Source organism: Pinus tabuliformis, chromosome 3_1 (genome assembly GCF_031772625.1).
Source record: "Pinus tabuliformis cultivar Carrire ecotype Pingquan chromosome 3_1, CPIR1, whole genome shotgun sequence".
NCBI classification, from domain to species: Eukaryota; Viridiplantae; Streptophyta; class Pinopsida; order Pinales; family Pinaceae; genus Pinus; species Pinus tabuliformis.
The window spans coordinates 958,022,929-958,039,237 of NC_142301.1; the positions used below are offsets into that span (position 1 = coordinate 958,022,929).

Sequence of the window (16,309 nt, forward strand, 5' to 3'; positions counted from 1 at the left end):
CCTTGGGTTATTATGCCATGGATTATTATGCTCTTAAGATGCGAATATGCCTTGGGTTAGATCCGCACTAACCTTTCCTATCAATTAATTTTTAAACCAAACTCCGAACTGTAAAGTATATTGTATGGTCAAATCGACTGATTTCCTAATATTTTCCGTACGTCATATTGTCGGGCCGTAGTACATACATGATTCATGTATTCTTATTAGCCCGGCTTTACTGGTACAATTTGTTCCTAATAGCCCTAAGAATATTCGGAATATGCCAAGGGGATGCCCACGTGATACCCACCGGAAATTTTTCAGGGAGTTCTGGAAAACCCTATACAATACAGTGGCTGGATTCGTTTTGAATGCAGGTGAGGCGGAGTCCCCATGGGACCTGCCGAGCAAACGCTCTCGAGGATTCTTACGGAGGTAAGCTCTTTTTTATCAATTTGTTGAATATTTGTTACAGACGAGACTTAATTTCTGTATATGGTGTACAGTTGTAGTCGATACTTTTCTACTTAGTATGTACATTTTTATCATATATGTTTTTAGAACAAAAGGTGAACATAGAAGAACCTGTGCAGATTGTAGTAGAAGATAGAAAGGCATTCGGATGAAGCTATTCCTTTCATTATAGGTAGATCCGTCAACATACACTAAGTTCTCTCTCAGCAGTTTTTTATGCAGGGCAACTCCGGGACTTTGGCAATGGCTATATAGTGTTCAACCACTTAGCAGTTTCAATGTTATAGTCTATCAAATGTGAGAAGTATGTATACAGTTACTGCACTAAAGTTGTTCGAGTTATTTGATCTCGAATACTGAAATCACATCTGATATCATAAAACAAGTGAATCGCTTCCCTTAGTAATTTTTGGAGTGGAAGAAGAGTATACAGTTTAGTTTCCTGTGTTATTGTTGGACTTTGGGCTGGGATTTCTTGGCCAACATGGATATCGTTCGGATGACAGGCGATGCTATTGATTATTTTATCGCGCTTTGTAATGTGCCAATCTCGACTTTTAAAATGGAAGTAAAGTACATATTTAAAATTTCATGGGGAATAGGATGGGCAATTTCAAATGATATCTTAAATTTGTGAGTAGTTACAATACCATCTGTAATACGGATATGAGAAAATAAAATTTGAACTATTTGTCCAATCTGAACCATTTGTCCAATGTTTTGTAACTATACTGTCCATTTCAATCTCTTTAACATTTTCATTCATAAAAGGGAAAAAAAAAAAAAAAATCTATATATATATATATTTTTAGCTGTATTTGATGGACAATCTTCCCTCCCTGATTCTCATTGGTTGAGTAGGTTGGGTAATTTAACTCACGATGAGTCGTTGAAAACAAGTTTAGCAATTAAATGTTTAAATAATTTAAAAATAATAACAAACTTTATTATTACTTTTTTTATAACTTTATGTATTATAAATTTAAAATTAAATATTTAAATATATTATTATTATAATGATAATAATGACAATGTTATTTATTAATATTTTTAATGGTAATGTTATTTCTTTTGTATTTTTGTACAATTTTTTTAATCAAAATGAGTAGATTTTTTATTTAAATATGACATGCTCGTTGGGAAACAAAAACAGGATTTTATATAGTGATTTATATTTTTTAAGGATGAGTGATATATCATTTGCTTTGCATATACCTACTATACTAGTATTCGTTGTAGTGCATACAAAAATTCTCATTCAAAGATCTCTTATCACAGTAGATTCTACAAAATTGAAGTAATAAAAAATTGCATTTACATTTTGTCATTTGAAAATCAAGAAAGAACAAAAAAGTCTATAAGTTTGGAGATGCTGGACTGTTCAGGTCTAGCTCGATTGGGACTACTTTGGTGTTCTTGTATAGGTCATGTTCAGTGGAGTCTCCTCATTATTCTTACTGATCTTCGCCATCGTGAGTTTCAGCTACTCAGTTTGTTGATGTAGTGATTCCACTTCATCCTCCAGTTGATGGATTCGGTCCCTCTTCTCTAGTTGACTCTCCTGCATTGTGAGATTATGTTGCTGCTGAATGTACATGCTGCGCTACAAAGATGCCAACCCTTCTATAAATTCCAATTGCTCCTGCTTACAAGTGGTGTAGGATGGCAAAGTTCTTCCAGCACCTTGTCGACCCGACCTCTACCTCCAGCTCCCCCAAGAGCTCGACCAAGGAATGTCTTTTGCTCTCTGACTCCTCAGATCCATCTTCTAACATCCCAGAAAGTCACAATTATTTTTGTTCCCCCCATTCAACTTTAGCATTTCCTTGACTCACCAGTCCACCTTACTCGCTAGCCAAACCACCCTAAGGATATTACCCAACACTCGTTCACAGGCCAGAGGAGTAGAAGCCTTCTCACCTATAGCAGACACAAAGCCGACTAAGATCAACCATACCTTCCAATTTAGTGGAATTTTTTTACCAGCACCAGGAATTGTATCCTCCCCGTCAATTATACTCCGCCCACTGCCCCACTATGCTTCTCCTTCGAAATAACTGTTCTAGGGTCCTAGCCCTAGATCTCCTCCGAGACGTGGAGCTTAAGCAAATACATAACTACTAGAGTGTTAAAGACAGTTGAATTCTGATAGTCCTCCCTCTGTAGGTCGATGTCCAAACTTTTCCTGTGGGTCTAATCCAAAGACCCCTCCCAAATCAACAGACTAGCAATTCCCAACTTTTCACTACCCATCAAACCAACCACATCCCTTAAACTTGCAAATCCTTGCAGCTTCCCACTCAAAAGTTCCAACTCATCGGGCTCCCTAGGATTCTTCCGAGTAATCTAGTCCCCACCACAAATGCTCGACGACCTAAGCTTCAGCCTCAAGACCCGTGGGGAGGCCACCTGTGCAGGAAGGAGCATTAACCCATGCAGACTTCTCTAATCGTTCTTAGCCTTCCGCCTTAATTTCCCAACATTGATCCTTTTCCTTCATTCTCCTTCTGGTTTTCCTCCCATGAGTGTTCTAAATTGATCCATGTTCGTGAAATAAATGTTGCTCCTCTCTTCCCCTATCCTGTACAAATAACCAGGATGAATGAGCTGAAAAAGTACCAAGAGATCCCTATAATTAAAAGAGGTGGAACACGAGTGATGATAAAAAACACGTTGTGGGTGTAAGTAAAGGACACGCTTGTGACAAGGCTCTTGATCAAGCTAGGGAACATAAGGAGATGTTATGTTGGTCTCAAGTATAGGGGGGTGCGAGGTAGGCAAGGAAGGGGAACATGATGGAAGGGAAGGGAGACGGGATGAAAAAGGAGAGGGTCACGACTGTGGAAAAGAAAGGGGGATACCGGAGGGAAGGGATGAGAAGGATGAATAGGGGAGAGGAGGAGAAAAGGGTGAGGGAGGGAAGAGGCAGGGAAGGGAGAGGGATAAGGGGCAGGAGGGCAGACCAAGGAGTTGACCCAATGAATTTATACTCAAATTCCCTAATTCTAAGGTTTGATATCGCCCAAGCCAGGCTTAGCTCAGCCTCCACTATCCAGGAATTGTAAGTCATTAACTAACTTATGGGATCCTAGTCGTTCTCACGACATCATTCACCATGCTCCTTTGTTCTGTCAACTGGCAAGTGAGGTTAGCTTGTTTGTCGACTTCTTGATTATTTCTTCTTAGAATATGGAAGAAGGTCACCGAATCAAAGGATGGGATCATCCCTTAGGATCTCTTGATAATTTGGTTTAATATTGTGTGTTCTGCAGATGAGGCATATTTCATATGTCGGATTATAATCATGGAGTCTCCCACCACCTGAACTAAAAACAATCCATACGCTTCAACTTGATTGTTTGTCTTCCATCCAAGCCCCCAAACATATCTATCTTCAATGATTCCTTCAGGATTAATGAGAATCCCTCCCCCTCCTGCCACCCCATATTTTTATACATTGTTACTAAGTTACTTTGCACTTGTTATAATAAGTTTAATATAAAGATAAAAATATTTAATATAATATATTAGAAGAAAATATACTAAGTAAGAAATTCAATTACTTAAATAAAAAATAAGTAAAGTTGTGATATAGGAATAACTACTATAATAAATGATTGAAATGAGAGAAAAAAATAATTGTTACAATAAATTTATAGTAACTCTAAAAATTAATTTATAGTTAAAATCCATACATATATATTATTTTTCAACTTTATGTTAAATATAAAGCTAGTTATATATCTCTTTTATATTTACACTATCAAAATATTTTAGTTAGTGTTAGTGCTAAGTTTTAACTTTAACTTTTAAAATGGGTTGCACTTCTAAATATGTTATCGTTCTCAATTCAAAATAGAATTTAACCATATATGTGTGTGTGTGGCACTTATCTATTCCATATTAAATACAGAAGAAATTAGACATCTTCATCATATACAAATCATTGAAATATCTTAACAATAATAAATTTTCACTTTCAATTGTCACATATATATAATTGATATTTAAATATTTTATTTAAAAAGAATTGATATTTACATATTTTATTTTAAAAAGACAATGAAATATTATATTTATAATTGATATTAAAATATTTTCTTGAATTTTTTTCCAATTTTTAATATCTTTCTAAATTCTATCTCTCAACTCTGTATTGAGTATGAAATTAATTACACATCTTCCCTTATATTGATATTTTAATCATAAAAAAATGTTCTATTTTGTAATCAATATCAATTTTTGTTGTTATTAATAATTTTTTTTAAATATTAAATATCAACTTTATCTTCCTAAGAGAAGAATATATATATATATATATATATATATATATATATATATATATAATATTTTTTAAATAATTATATGTCAATTCCATGTCAAATATTAACAAAATTATTACACATAAAAAAAACACACATATATATTCAATTGTATTCTTTATATATTTTTTAAATATATAAATTAATTTTGAAATATTTTATTTATAATTATTTATTATTTTTATATATTATTATAGTTTAAATTTATATTTTGTATTAAAGTGGTCCATGGGTCTTGGATAGTTGGTGATTGGGTGCTTTGTTAAAGGACTCTTTGATGTGAAGTCACTTATTCAATTCTCCACAAAACTAAATTGTAAAGACATCAACTTTCAGTTGGTTGAAAAAATTATCTCATCACCACACAAACATGGATCTTATCCTATCTACTATTTACAAACATGGAAATAAATAAATTGTATTGTAAACAATAAAAATATGATCATACAAAAGAATGAAAACTTGTACACATACCTTGACAAAGCCTTCTTCTTATCCCATCCACTATTTGCAAACATGGATCTTATCCCATCTACTATTTACAAACATAGAAATAAATAAATTATATTGTAAACAATGAAAATATGATTATACAAGGGAACGAAAACTGGTACACATACCTTGACAAATCCATCCCCAAAGCTTGGATAATTCCTAAAACTGTAAGTACAAGCAAGATGACAATTAAGTGATGGAGAGTTGAATTGTGTTAAGATAACCAAAGCGTTCCAGGAACAACTGGTCGACTGATGTATTGACGCTGCCAAAGCCATCCCCAAAGTTTACATCATTCCTAAAACTGTAAGTACAGACAATGTGACAATTAAGTGATGGAGAGTTGAATTGTGTTCGGATAACCAAAGCATGTTGGGAATGACCGGTCGATTGACGTATTGATGCCGCTAGCACGAAGGCTATATAGCCTGAGGCAAATGTCAGCAAACGCTAAAGTTTAACATTAACAACGAAAAAAAAATATTACGAATTTTTTTTGGTATAAATACAAAAATACCACCACAACATCCCTATAAGAATCAGACTTCGACACATATACAGACTAGTCGACTCTCTATATGATTCGGCCACTTTAGGTTCTCGCCAGTGCCAAGCACACTGATGCGCAGGCTCCCAAATCACCTAAGGACTTAAGTTCTTCTCGTGATGCAAGCAGATCAGACAGAATGTCCACAGATGCAGAGCAGGAGAGGCACTTGACTCAAACACACAAAACTCTAGACTCAATCTAAACTCGAATGCCTCATCAATGGGCCTTACCCTTACTATATAGGAATGAGAGGGGACAAACATTACTGTAGGCCATCCATAAACAGTGGATAGAATCATTACTTTTCGGATAGTGCCAAGGCGACGTTCGCACAAAGATTCCCATCTAAGGAAAGGAATAGTTGCTTTCGGGTAACGCCAGGGCAAATCTGATAGTAGATTCTATCTGAAAAAGAAAATCGTACAGATGATAACAAAGTGGATGCTTTCTTTCAAAGCCCACAAGAAAATTATATTTTATTTACATTGTGGATACTTTGGTACAACAAATCCCACGGGAAATATGGTCACAATTAAGCCCTTGTGACTAGTCCATATTATTTATATAAAAAAAATAGTAAGATCAGGGAATCTATCCCTTTTATACTGCATTGTGTCCCAGGCTTTTGTGTAAATCCTGTGGACAATCATGGGCTTCCCAAGCACAATATGGTACTGGACTTTGGTTAATACAAGCCATTCCATGTGTTCTCTCATATATTCTTCAAGGGAATTATTATATGGGGAGGACTTGTAAGTTGACCATTCACTTTTAGTCATTTATTTAACAGTTATAAATAGGGTGATTACAGTCTGTACTACATTTCTCAATACATGGTTTGCAAAGATTTTTGCAATACTTTTCATGTTCTATAGGGTCCATGGTAGTTCTGTTTATTCCATAATCAGTCCACCAGTCTCTAAACCACTTACATTGCTGATATCCTTGAAAATGACCGATGGCACTGAGCCTATGTCTGGTGTAGTAGGTTTCAATCTTGTCGTTGAGGTTGAGAAATTCCCACCAGAGCTGTTTGTAGTCTGCAAAGTTATACACTATATTTGGAAATATGATCTTGGGATCATTTCTTGGCCATCTGGAAGCTAGCTGGGTTCTAACATGTCCTAGTTCATTCCAGAGATCTCTTGTCCTGTATATGCAGACATACCTTTCGTACATTCCTGTGCTGCATCCACAATGGAACCAAATAGTGGCAATGTCGTGAAAATTTTGTTCCAAAGCCTGTCTTGCAAGGTCACCATCCTGTCTTGCTTTATCATATATCATATCATGAATCCACTTTCCTCCTTTAGGGTATACTTTTCTTTCCGGAACAAAGTGTTGGAGGTCAGTGTGTGGCTGCAAATTGGCATCTAGCACCTTCGTATTTCGGAGCTGCCATGCAGGTTTCTAGTTTCTTTTGTAGGTTTCCCAGTCTTGGTCATCAGGCACGGTTCTCAAGACTTCTTGTTTCTGGTGCTGGTCCCATTCTCTGATGATCATCATGACATGATCTTTTGTTTCAATGTATTCTTTGCTAAGAAAATCAGACAAATTTTTGTCTTTTCCTTTGATGTGCTCTACCTGAAAGTCAAAGTTTGCAAATAAAGCCTGCCATCTGGCAAACTTGGCTTCTCCGGCCTTTTTGATGTCTTTTGTTAACACCTTCTCCAGAGCAGATGCATCAGTTCTTAGAAGAAAAGGTTTATTAATAAGATAAACTTCAAACTCCCTGATGCAGTTCCATTCTGCCTTGACTTCTTTCTCTATTCTGGAGTAGTTCAGATCGGTTGGATTCCATACTCCTGAGCCAAATTAAACAAATTTCTCTTCCTTTCCAACCTTTTGCTTTAGAATACCACCCCATCCAATATTACTTGCATTGGATTCAACTATTTTGTATTCAAGATCATCAGCAACATACAGAATGGGCAAGGATTTTACCTTGGCCTTGATGTATTTGACTGCTTTTGTATGGACTTCTGTCCATTCAGGAGGATTCTTCATCAGCCTCTTATTTAAGATTTTTTGTCAGTGGCGCAGTCTTGATAAAAATTGCTGACATAATTAAGGCAACCTAAGAACCTTTGTAGTTGGTTCTTATCTGTGATAACGTCCGAAAACTTATCTGCAAACTCCAATGCATGCTTTTGTAGAGAAGTCTGCCCATTGCAGATCTTATGGCCCAAAAATTTGATAGTGGTTTGAAATACCTCTATCTTATTCTTGCTAAGAACTAAACCATTGTGCTTAACCAAATTCTTAAAAATATTTACATGTCTAAAATGTTCCTGAATAGTCTTAGAAAATATTAATACATAATCAATATATACAATCAGCCAATCAAAATATGGCTTGAGAATGTCATCTATTACCTTTTGAAACTTTGATGGAGCATTCTTGAGTCCAAAAGGCATGACATTCCATTCATAATGTCCTGCTGGTATGCTGAAGGCAGTTTTAAACTTATCTTTCTCAGCAATGGCCACTTGCCAAAATCCTACTTTCAGGTCGAACTTGGAAAATATCTTGGCACTTGCTATCCTTCTGATCAAGTCTCCTTTGTGTGGGATTGGATAGGTGTCATCAACCACGACTGAATTTAGAGGCTTATATTTTATGACTAATCTGGGAATGCCTCTAATCCGTTCAGCTCTTTTGATGACATCGAACCCGTAACAGTTCCAAGGACTGTTGGATTCTCTGATCAGTCTTCTACTGAGGAGCTGCTGAATCTCTTTCTGGAAAAGATCTCGGTACTCTGTGTTCATCGGGATGGCTTTTCTTTTACAAGGCTTGCCAGTGTATCCTTCCTTGTAAGGGAGCTCCACTGTGTGCTGCTTCCTGTGCCAAAAGGCGTTAGGTTCTTCAGAGCAGCATTCTTCTTCTATTATTTTCTTTAAATCTCCAATTTTGTTCTGGATCTGAGGCAGCTTAAGCTATTCTTCTATTCTCAGCGTACATTTCAGATCCTTTAATTCTGATAGTCTAGCTTCGGCTCTATCCAGATCTTGTACAGTGTGTACCATTGTAGAAATTCTAGGATTGGAGATATATGGGAGTTCAATTTTCTTTCTTGTCCCTTTTGAGGTGGGGACAGAAATAAAATATCCAGCTTTACCTCCTTTGAGTCTAAGTGACCCATGAGCTTCTACTGCTACAAGAAAGATATTATCAAGAATGCAGTCTACTGGAATATGAGCTACTGCAAACTTCATATAAGTATAGTGGCTTTCAAAACAAATAGATGCTTTGGGTACTTCGTATCTAAGCTTTTTGTTACCCAATCCTACCACTTCTATTTCTGCAGTCTTCCAATATTTTGCTGGAATATTTTTCATATTCAAAATGTTAATATCTGCTCCAGAATCAATAAGAGCAATCATTTCAAACATTTTCCCTTTTATGCAGATATTTATCAGAACATGGTGCTATTGGTACGAGATGGTTAACAAATATGGAAACAATTGCAATGGTTTTTGAATAGTTGATTTTGCTAGTGAATTTGGAATTTTTTTCAAAATATATTGGTCCAAATGTCCACAAGATAAGTTTTTGACCAGCTTGTGCTGCTGATTTTGTGCTCCAAATTAGGACTCCCCTGCCATATACTCGAATCTAGAGTTGATCAAGTATATTCTGATTTAATACTTTAATATTCTGTTGAAAAATACCCCTTTTGGCCGCAATTTATGGTCCCTTAGCTACTAAAAAATTGAAATATATGCCACTAAACATTGTAGTTGATTCCTGAAATCTAGATATGCTAAAATTGTGCTAAGAAAATAAGCCATTGTGGAATTTTCACTATAACGTTTCTTCTACGAAGCTTCAGAAGCTGAAATTGAAGCCACCTGGAGATAAAATCTTGATGAAATTATTGCATGAATTTCATATCTTGTCTAGCTATATTTTCAGAGATATGATCCGCGGAAGTTAGGGCTTTTGCAGGCTCTAGAATTCCATCTCAAACAGATGACCTAGGGAAAACCATCACAATTGTGTCTCTCAGCATCGGATTTGAATTTCATAAAATGTGGTGGAAAGAGGATGGACTGTAATTTTTTGGGTATCATTTTCAGGGTTGAAGGTCAAAACTGTGACACATGTGACTCCATACAATTTCGTCCTACTAATTCTGTATATAATTAGGTCATCGTGGGAGATTAGGAATAACTCTTTCTTGAAGAATCCAGCATTGGTTTGACTTGTTAGGATGGAAATAAGACTCAAATGGATACCATAGGATGAAATTTCAGATCTTGTAGATTGGCAATTTAGAGATACAACAACTACAATATCGAGCTCCTAAAAATCAAGAAAAAGGTGTGTATTTTTTAAAAATGTTTGCATAACTTTTGTTTGAAAAATCAATTTGAAGTGATTCAAGGGTAATATTGAATCATAGATATCATTTTTTTTTATTCCAAAATGCCTCGAAACAATAATATGGACACACCTAGTAAACAACAAAAAAACTCTTCTATGACGCATGAAGAAGAGGAAGAAATGCACCATGATATATCAAATTTACAAGACCAAGTGCAACAAATTTCGTTCTCGCAAAAAGTAACAAAAAATGAATTGGAATCCATGATGAATGTTAAGATAGATGGTATAAAAAGGGACATGGGAATTTTGAATGATGGTTTAAAAGCAGACGTGGAAGCAATGATGAACGTCAAGATAGAGGGGTTGTAGGAAGCTTTGGCAAAGTTGCTAGAAGAAAGGCTTCCCAGTGGTGACTAGGCAATCCATGAAAATAGTGATGAAGACAAAAGGAATATCAATTACAATTTTAGATTCTCCAATGTGGGGTTTAAGAACCACCACATTCCAAAGATAGATATGAGGAAGTTTGACGGCAAGGATTTGATAAATTGGATACTACAGATGGAGCAATATTTTGATCTATAAGATGTGCAAGCCTCACAAAAGGTATGTATTGCATATTTATATTTAGAACTGAATGAGTTTGTATGGTATAGATGGCTTTGTTCTTGTAAACCACTTGTAAACTGGTCAATTTTTATGGAGGAAATGATAGCACATTATGGAGATACAAAGAAAAGCACATTCTTTATCTAATTGATAAATCTCAAACAAACGGGTTCAACGGTGGAGCACATTGAAGACTCAAAAATTGAATATTAGGGTATCTAATATTCTAGGGGAGCATAGGATTGATGTCTTCATAGGGAATTTAAAAGATAAAATCCAACATGAGGTTCGCCTTTGGGATTCTCATTCATTGGAGAAGGCATTCAAGGTGGCAAGAAAAGTTGAAAGAAAAATTATGGCAACATGGAAGTCTACCACTCATAAATATAAAGATGGATGTGTTGATTCTCCTAGTCTTCCACAACCTACAAGGTCGACACCACAACAATTGTATGTGAAAAGAGAGAAATGGCTTTGTTACAGTTGTGATAGAAAATACACTAAAGGTCACAATTGTGCCGAGAAGAAATTATTCTACATAAATTGTGAATAGGAGAAAGAAAAGGAACAAGAAACATTAAAAGATGAGGATATACACCAGGAACCAACTCCAGAGAAAGAAGAAATGAATCCAAACATATCTTGTAATGCATTGGCAAGAATTACCACTCCCCAGACTCTCAAGATAGAAGGATATATCAAGAAGAAAAAGGTAATAGTGACAATTGATTCAGGTAGTACCCATAATTTTATTCAATGTAAGATAGCCAAGGAATTGAATTGCTTCCTATATGTAACACTAGAGTGACAAGTGATGGTTTCAAATGGAGGAACTATAAATTGCTCTGGAAAGTGTGATAATATCAAGCTAACCATGGGGGAATATGTATTGAATAGTCCAATGTTTTCCATTCAAATGGGACCCTACCGATCTTGTACTAGGAGTCCAATGGTTACAATCATTGGGGATGATAGCTTTCAATTTTCAAGAACTTTTGTTGAAATTTTTTTGGAAAGGAAAGGAAGTTGAATTAAGAGGTATCGCATGGAAACTAGGAAAGATAATAATTTATAATGGCATGCCAAAGCTTCTAAAGAAATAACAATGGTTCGTAATTGCACAATTATGCTCACTATGGGTTCAAACATCGAAATCATCTATTTTTCCAGATCTCTAAAAAGTCTTGGACAATCATTCCAAGGTGTTTGAGACTCTGAAAGGCCTCCCACCTATCCGTGATCATGATCATGTGATTCACTTGATTCCAAGAAGTGCCCCTCCAAACATAAGACCTTACGTATATCCTTATGCCCAAAAGAGTGAAATTGAACGTATGGTTGGAGAAATGCTAGAGGCTGGTATAATTCAACCTAGTCAAAGTTCTTTCTCTGCTCCACTAGTATTGGTGCATAAGAAGAATGGATCATGGCATATGTGTCTAAATTATAGGGAGATCAACAAGCTCACTATTAAAGATAAAGTTCTGATTCCCGACAATGATGAATTGTTGGATGAGTTACATGGAGAAATTTTCTTCACCAAGTTGGATCTTCATTCAAGATATCATCAAATTAGAATGAAAATTGAAGACATTATGAAAAAAACATTCAGAACTCATGAGGGTCATTATGAATTTTTGGTCATGGTCTTTGGCCTTACTAATGCACCTTCCACATTTCAAGGTTTGATGAATTCCATTTTCAAACCCTTCCTTAGAAAATTTGTGTTAGTATTTTTTAATGATATACTAATCTACAAGTCTTGGAAGGATCATGTTCAAGTTGATAGGTTGCTCAAACTATTGGAAAAAAACAATTATATGTAAAACCTCCACATGTTAGAAGAAAACAAAATAAATAAAATAAGATTCGTGCAGAACAAAATCTTCTCTCAGTGGCTTGACAACACAACTATTAACTTCTTCAACATCAACAAGATAATGTGAAGATAATGTGATGTGCCACATAATGCAGCAAAAGACCAATGACCATGCGAGAGAATGGGACTAATAAATACAAAATGCATATTCATTCAGTTTAGCGGGATTCATGCATCATTAAACGTTGATTCTGTTGCCTCCTACAATATCATGAATTGATAAGCACTAACTTCATTAAGTTTATTAGTTTAATTACCATATTATTGTTGTTATGAATTGATAAGCACTAACTTCATTAAGTTTATTAGTTTAATTACCATATTATTGTTGTTTGTTTGAGGTGCAATGTATTGATTGCAAATCCCGTTACCATGAGATGTAATCTAACATTTTTATTGCAGGTAAGTGAATCTGGTAAAAGGCATGCACCCATATCGACAACCGTGCAACAAAAGCATTACTCTGTTCCACGGAATAGAGGCACTGGATCAAGACGAGATAGGTTCTGCTAGAGAACTCAGATTGAAAGGAACGAAAATCTAGTTTGAAATCCACACCAAACTCAATGCCAAGTGTAATGAATTTCTTTAACCATAATTGCATTTCGCCAAATGAGAACTAATCCCTCTTTTTCTTATTCTGTGATTGCAGGATCTCTGAAAATTTGCCTCGGAATCCACTTATTCTGCGCTTTGTTCCAAGATTTAATAGCGGATCTAACCTCGTCCACATGAGAGATCGCACCAATTTCCATCCTGTCAATTTCTCATTGCACCCTGCAAACTCAATCAAATCGCCCTAATGACATGCATGACCAATGCGTAGTAATGGCCAATAGTTCAAAAACACAGAGGCAATTGAATTTCCTTTCTCAACTTTATTATTTTATTTTGATTTTTAGTTCATATATTTTTATATTTTTACTTTTTAGTTAATAAACACAGAGGCAATTGAATTTCCTTTCTCTAATTTTATTATTTTATTTTGATTTTTAGTTCATATATTTTTATATTTTTACTTTTTAGTTAATGGTTTAATTTGATTTCTTTTTAATATATTTTTATATTATTATTTTTAATTTGTGGTTTGGTTTTAGTTAATATGATTATAATTTATTTAAATATAGTTTTAGTTTTATTTTAATTACAATATGTTAAAATGATCTTTCTGAAAATTGGTGAATTTTCAAAGTAATCAAATTTGATGAGTGACATAAAACATTTGTTAAAAATACTGAAATAAAATATACAAATTTTTAAACTAATCAAATATTAACAAATTATTTTTTAGATTAAAAAAATAATAATAATTTATAAAATTAAAAATTAGAAATAGTCATAGTCAATGTTAAAGTAATAATGGTTAAAAAACCAATCAAACTAATAAAATACACAATAACAAACATGTATTTATAAATACATGTGTGTTTCCAAAAAAGTCACTTTAAAGTATTGACCTAATTATATTTATTATATAAATCATATAACTTTGCCCCTATAACTTTCATGCTTAGTAGTATTTTCTTATGTTAAAACATTTGTAGTTATATGGATTTCAGCTTTGATGCTTATTAGTATTTCTTAAAATATATATGTAAATTAATAAAATATAAAATAATAGTAAATATTATATTTTTAAGTAATAATGTTAGTTTTATATATATAGATATAGTATATAATTTATTTGATGTAGAATATATGGTGATGCGGTGTATTGTTTAATTATTCTGTAATGTGAAAATCATCTGTTCAAAATTTTGTTGGCAAAAATCTAGTCATGTTAAAGGCTAATGCTGAATACAATTCTAAAAAAATTGACATTTTAAACACCGGTAGATGATGGTTTCTCAAACTACCCATCAAGAGATAAACTCAAACCACTTAACCTACTATATAATTGTATATAAAACCTATAATAAGACTAAGACTAAACATCGGAAACCTATAAACAAGTCATGTTGTGGCCATTTTGGGTGTTTGACGTACCACCAGAAGTTAATGACTTCTTATGTGATAACTCGGAATTACTCTTTGATTAAGATTGGGCTCGTTTAGATTCACATTTTAAGTAGTGTGACGTAATGTGATCATCAAAGATAAGTAATAGATTATGATGACATTGATGATGAGATAAAATGCGTGGTGCTGGATTTTATGTAACTATTTTATATGCCTGCAATTTTTGTGTATCCAATTTTAATGGAGATGAGAAAAAATAAATTACGTGGATGCATTAAATTTTGTAAGATTAAGTGGGAGTTAGTTTAAAAAATTAGTAGAGCATATGTTATGGATTATTATTTAAATTAAATTAAATGCCTTGGGTTATTATGCCATGGATTATTATGCTCTTAAGATGCGAATATGCCTTGGGTTAGATCCGCACTAACCTTTCCTATCAATTAATTTTTAAACCAAACTCCGAACTGTAAAGTATATTGTATGGTCAAATCGACTGATTTCCTAATATTTTCCGTACGTCATATTGTCGGGCCGTAGTACATACATGATTCATGTATTCTTATTTGCCCGGCTTTACTGGTACAATTTGTTCCTAATAGCCCTAAGAATATTCGGAATATGCCAAGGGGATGCCCACGTGATACCCACCGGAAATTTTTCAGGGAGTTCTGGAAAACCCTATACAATACAGTGGCTGGATTCGTTTTGAATGCAGGTGAGGCGGAGTCCCCATGGGACCTGCCGAGCAAACGCTCTCGAGGATTCTTACGGAGGTAAGCTCTTTTTTATCAATTTGTTGAATATTTGTTACAGACGAGACTTAATTTCTGTATATGGTGTACAGTTGTAGTCGATACTTTTCTACTTAGTATGTACATTTTTATCCTATATGTTTTTAGAACAAAAGGTGAACATAGAAGAACCTGTGCAGATTGTAGTAGAAAATAGAAAGGCATTCGGATGAAGCTATTCCTTTCATTATAGGTAGATCCGTCAACATACACTAAGTTCTCTCTCAGCAGTTTTTTATGCAGGGCAACTCCGGGACTTTGGCAATGGCTATATAGTGTTCAACCACTTAGCAGTTTCAATGTTATAGTCTATCAAATGTGAGAAGTATGTATACAGTTACTGCACTAAAGTTGTTCGAGTTATTTGATCTCGAATACTGAAATCACATCTGATATCATAAAACAAGTGAATCGCTTCCCTTAGTAATTTTTGGAGTGGAAGAAGAGTATACAGTTTAGTTTCCTGTGTTATTGTTGGACTTTGGGCTGGGATTTCTTGGCCAACATGGATATCGTTCGGATGACAGGCGATGCTATTGATTATTTTATCGCGCTTTGTAATGTGCCAATCTCGACTTTTAAAATGGAAGTAAAGTACATATTTAAAATTTCATGGGGAATAGGATGGGCAATTTCAAATGATATCTTAAATTTGTGAGTAGTTACAATACCATCTGTAATACGGATATGAAAATAAAATTTGAACTATTTGTCCAATCTGAACCATTTGTCCAATGTTTTGTAACTATAGTGTCCATTTCAATCTCTTTAACATGTCCATTTCAATCTCTTTAACATTTTCATTGATAAGGGAAAAAAAAATAAAAATCTATATATATATATATATTTTTAGCTGTATTTGATGGACAATCTTCCCTCCCTGATTCTCATTGGTTGAGTAGGTTTATGGGTT

At 34.4% G+C, this 16,309-nt stretch overlaps 2 long non-coding RNA genes across 2 annotated transcripts; both read left to right on the forward strand.

Moving 5' to 3' along the window:
* Window positions 1-363: 363 nt before the first annotated feature.
* LOC149190985 (uncharacterized) lies at window positions 364-1,048 on the forward strand. The gene is made up of 2 exons (XR_016256546.1): window positions 364-417; window positions 667-1,048. It is a non-coding gene; the product is annotated as an uncharacterized LOC149190985 (long non-coding RNA).
* A 14,276-nt stretch (window positions 1,049-15,324) lies between these two features.
* LOC149190986 (uncharacterized) lies at window positions 15,325-16,009 on the forward strand. Its single transcript, XR_016256547.1, has 2 exons — window positions 15,325-15,378; window positions 15,628-16,009. It is a non-coding gene; the product is annotated as an uncharacterized LOC149190986 (long non-coding RNA).
* The last annotated feature ends 300 nt before the right edge of the window (window positions 16,010-16,309 follow it).